Source organism: Galeopterus variegatus, unplaced genomic scaffold, assembly GCF_000696425.1.
Source record: "Galeopterus variegatus unplaced genomic scaffold, G_variegatus-3.0.2 Scaffold224, whole genome shotgun sequence".
Taxonomy (NCBI): Eukaryota; Metazoa; Chordata; class Mammalia; order Dermoptera; family Cynocephalidae; genus Galeopterus; species Galeopterus variegatus.
The window spans coordinates 576,864-581,869 of record NW_007726335.1 but is presented as its reverse complement, the minus strand read 5'-3'; the positions used below and the strand labels follow the sequence as shown (position 1 = coordinate 581,869).

General features: G+C 44.1%; 1 protein-coding gene across 1 annotated transcript in view; it reads left to right on the top strand.

Annotated features, from left to right (window-relative positions):
• The first annotated feature begins 76 nt into the window (after positions 1-76).
• SCN8A (sodium channel, voltage gated, type VIII, alpha subunit) overlaps positions 77-5,006 on the top strand; it is a 177,177-nt gene continuing 172,247 nt past the window's right edge. The window contains exon 1 of the mRNA XM_008566139.1: positions 77-127. The gene's annotated coding sequence lies outside the window, so the exon portion shown is untranslated. The remainder of the gene's footprint in view (positions 128-5,006) is intronic.

The window sequence follows — 5,006 nt, the reverse complement described above, 5'->3', positions numbered from 1 at the left end:
GGGGAGCGCTCCAAGATGGCGCCCACCGCAGTCCCGCCCGCCGCAGCCTCGGCGCCTCTGCAGTCCGGCCGCGCCTCCCGGGCCCCGCGCTAGGGCCGCCGCTGCCTCTCTCGCCGCCGCCGCTGCCGTAAGTCGCCCCAGAGCCCCCGCCCCGGCGCTGCGCCTCGCCCGCCGGGTTCCCCTTCTCGCCTCGGAACTCTTGAGCGGGGCTCGCCCATCTCCAGTCAGAGGCTTTGCCGCAGAGTGCGCGGCGGGGCTTGAGGGGCTGTGGAGCTGGGTTTCTGCCGTCCCTGTTTTGGACAGGTGTTTGGAAGTCTTGCTTCCTTTTGCCGTGTTTACCGGCGTCCCTTAGGAGAATTGAGGACCACCAGCCCCAACCCCCGGATACCCTCTTTCTTTTCGTCTCTTGGCTACCCTGGGGGACACTGGCCTGTCCTCGGTGCCCCTTCCTTGGTGCAACCCCTCACCCAGTACCAGGACAGAGTCGGGGCCCCTCTCCGGGTTGCACCGGGAAGGGCAGCGCTGTAGGGATCTTCTGCAGCAGCCCCTCAGCTGTACCCCCTCCCCCATGTCCTACTGTATCCTTCTCCCTTATCCGGCTCCACATTGCTACCAACTGCAGAAGCCAGGGGCTCCTGGGTTCTTTGGGCAGCCAGGACTCCCCCGTCCTTTACTTGGATGCGTCCGTCCCCCTCCTAACAGGGTGCTCTGGGGCTGTGTTGGGGGCCCCTGGGACCTTCCTCGGCAGGCTAGGAATCCTGCATTAGGGAGTACATCACTTTCAGAATATCCCCTTCCCCCACCCTCACCCCTACGCCACCCAATGCAGAGCTTGTTCCTCTCCTCCTCTTTCCCTTCCCTCCCCCATCTTACCACCAGCAGCAGCACCCTGGGCTTCTTGTTAGCGTCAAGGTACCGGACTGGTTGCCCAGCTGCGCAGGCTTGGACCCTTCCTCTCTAGTTTTCTCTTGGTACCTTGGGGAACCACAGAGCTTCTGCATTTCTTGTGAGAGCTCAGCTACATCCCCTCCATTGCCAACAGCAACCACCGGTGGGGACTTGGCAGTTAACTTTCCTGGAATTAGCTAGGGCTGTTAGACCCTTTCAGGGGCCCCAGACTCGAGTTGGAATGGAGTGGGAATCATTTTTCAGCCTGAGAAGTGGGATTCTTCAAGCCATGTGTTCCTTAACAACTACTCCTCCCTATACCCTCTTCCTCACTTACACTGCAGTTTTTGTAACATGAGGGAATGCATTTTATATCCGGAGATAGCAAGATTCCCATCAGTATTCATAATAAATGGGTGTCATCTGGTGGTGGGGGAGGGGTGGGGTGGGAAGGATAGAAGAAACTTTGCTTTGCATCTGGCTAAAGTCAGGGGGAGGGAGAAGTAATTTTCAGGGAGCAAGCTCTGCCACATAGGGAACATTGCTTTTAATGCACACTGGGCAACTGAGAGCCAGGGATGGAAGCAGGAAGTGTGGGTGAGGGCCTTGGGGTTAAAGGAGGAGAGTGCTTTTTATAACTGTTTTCTCAAGTTCGAACCCAGAGAACCTTTAGAGAGGTAGTGGTGTGTTAGGGCTGGGGGATGTTTTAGCTTTCCAGGGGAGATTTCGGGTGTGGTAGGTTTTTCACTATTGCACGGTCTCTCTGTACTTATCTTTTCTCCACGTGCATTAGAAGATGGGGGTGGTGGTGGTGGCATTTTTTCTTTTCTGAAAGAAAAAAAATTTTTTTGATGTGTAATGCAAATGGCTGGGTAATGTTACCACCCAGTACCATCATGGTAAGAAATCTTGGGGGAATCAGACTTAAAATGCTGAAAGCTTTGTAGCATTGCCTGTAACCTGGTTCTTGAAATACTGCAGCGTTTTTTCTTTGAAACTCATGACCCATAAGGCCTTCAGTTCTCCCTGAAAGAGGATTTGATTGCTTGGGAGGAGGGTGGTAGTGATGGTTTGGTGTTCAGCAAGCATTCTCTGTCCTAGAAATTGAGGCTCTCCCTCGAGAGGGCTGCAAGCATGTTCCTTGTTTTCTGAAGGTCTTATTCCGGGTATATGTAAATATGTTGTGTTTCTTAGTAGGTCTGGTGGTGGATATTGCAAAGCAATTCATGATGGTGCGGGCTAGTTATTAGTTTGTTAGGTTCAGTTTGAGAGGCTGACTTAATATGCCTTTGATTTTCATTTGTGGTTTTGTCAATTTTTATCAAAATATTTGGAAGATTTTATTTCCAAATAATGAATAAAAAATAATGAAATAGAATATAACATACTTAAAAACAAGTAACCATGCAGTTGCTTGTTGCTTTCTTTGTAGGACCTTTAACAAATTTTTCTCATGGTCCAGCTTTGGGTTGCCTGTGTTTAGGCTTGTACTAGGGTTTCTTGCTGTGGTGCTGAAAGGACAGTTCCCCGACTAGTCCTGCAATGAAATGCACACATGCTGGACATCATTTGGGTTTTTCTTTGCTTTTATTATCAGTAGGCTTTCCTGTGGATGCATATGTGCATGCGCAGCTGGGTTTGTACTTCAGGTTGAAGGCCTGGTTATCATATTTTATTACTCCCACATAACTCTTCATTTTGGCTGTCCCTCACGGAGAAAATGTTTTACAGGCTGCAACAGATCCATATGTAAGTTATACAGTGATGTCTTGCTGACTGCATTATTTCAGCACAATTCAGTCATTTCCAATAGCAAGAAACTATCAGTATTTTGGAAATTGGTCTCCACAGGGAGTAATTAGATAGCTTGTTAAATTAAGCTGGATCAGAAGGGCATCTTTTCTGGGTTGATTTGAACAGTGAGCTGGGAAAGGGACTTGACACAACAGGTTAGCATGTGATTCTTGGTATCACTGAATTGGCTTTGTTCAAAAAATTATTTCGAGATTATAGAATAGGACGAGGGCCATAAAATTCAGCTTGTACAACCTCCCACCCAGCACAGGAATCCCCTTCATGGGAGATCTCTTCTTTGAATACTTCCATTGGTAGGGAATTTACCACAACATAAAATAGCTCATTCTATTTGTATTCTGCTATAATTGAAGTACTTTAATCTCGTTGAAAAGGTAGCATACATAAAGTGTAGGACATATAAATTGGGGCTATATTAGGGTCAAATGTCGTTCTTCTGCTTGTTAACAAGAAAAGATTGAGAATCAGTGTTCTGTAGAGATTACACAAGAAACCTGTACCTACTTGAAAAGAATATTGAGATAGAGACATGTATACCTATAGCAAGAAAAACATTCTGTGAATGGAAAGAAAACAATTATGTTTAGTGTGCTGGTATTATGTAACAAGTTGTTCTGAAAGGCTCATGCTTGAATAAAGAATACTTAATTCCTCTGAATTATACCTAAGAAAGATAGTAAACCCACACAGTATAGAAAGAGATAAAAATACAAAGTTTATCTTGAGTGAGATCAGTTACCATAATTATAAAAATAACACATACTTACTGCAAAAAAATTTTAATATATGTAAAAAAAGAGGGAAAAAGTCAGTTTCAGTCATACCATCCTAAGCAAAATAATTGTCCATGTTTTATTGTGGTTTTTTTTTTTTTTAGTCTTTTTTTCCCCCATAGAGAGGGCAAGAAGCACTTGCAGAAGTTATTCAGAATAATGATATTTTTAAACCAAGCCTTTTAAGATTTTTAAGTTGATAGTCCACTAGTTAGTAATTCAGGGACTTAAACACTAGATAGGTCGTTGTATTTCACTTTACCTTTTTCTTAATCCTTTAAAAATTTTCCAAAAAAACCCATCTTTATTGTGAAATAATTCATTAATAGAATTGGACTCCTGTAAAGTCTCTTGATTTAAATTTAGCAAGTTAACTAGAGGAATAAAGAAACCTTTTCTCAATCAGTGAATCAGCAAATAGTCTCATCTGCACCTACTGTGTGTAAGTTATTGTACTAGGCACTAACACTCTTTTTTTTTTGTCTTTTTCGTGACCGGTAAGGGGATCACAACCCTTGGTGTGGTGTCGTCCGCACCGCGCTCAGCCAGTGAGTGCACCGGCCAGTCCTATATAGGATCCGAACCCGTGGTGGGAGCGTCGCTGTGCTCCCAGCGCCGCACTCTCCCAAGTGCTCCACGGGGCTGGCCCAGCACTAACACTCTTAATGAATGGCAGGTACCAGCTTAGAAAATAATACCATGCTTAAAAACTATGGCTATTAAAGTGTTTAAGGAAGGAAACAGAACTTTCACCATTTAGATTTATTAATTGGTGAAATGTTGTATGGCAGTCTATTAGGTCTAGCCCACTGATTTAACCCCCCAAAAAAGAATAGTTTGTGCAAGAATGGTAAGTAAGTAAATGTTGGAAAAGAACAGACAAAGAAGAAGGCTTTTAGAAAAATTTTCTCTGTCCATTTTTGAAGTTATGGAGACACAACCAGGACATATGGTTAAGGACTATGTCAGGGATTAAGGTGAAATGAAGAACCAAGAAAGTTGCCATAGTTACACCATTGAGAAGAAAAAGTCAGAAGAAAAAGTCAGCAGGGCTCTGGAGTCAGGCAAAACTAGGTTCAAATCCTGGCTCTGCTACTTATTAGCTTTGTGACCTTGGGCAAGTTATTTAATCTACCTAAGCTTTAGTGTTCTCATCTATAAAAAATAGGAATAATAATACCTACGTTGTAAGGTGTTTGTGGGGATTAAATGAAATCTCTGTTTGCTTATGGTTTCTGACATGTAGAGCTCAATATATATTAGCTCCTTTCCCTCTGGGGATTTAGCAGCTTAGTGTGTATTTATGTGTGTATTTGATATAATATATACGTACTGTATTAAATTTCAGTAGTCTGAAAAGCAGACAATTGCTTTATCTTCAGTCTGGCATAGAGGGTAGAATCTGAAGGTACCCTGACTTGGATAAGCGTTGCTAGTCTAAAAGGAGAAAAGCTTTACTGTGTAATTGCTGTGCTAGTCTCCACCACCACAGTGCAAATGCAGTGAACAAAGTAACTCTTTCCTTTTTCA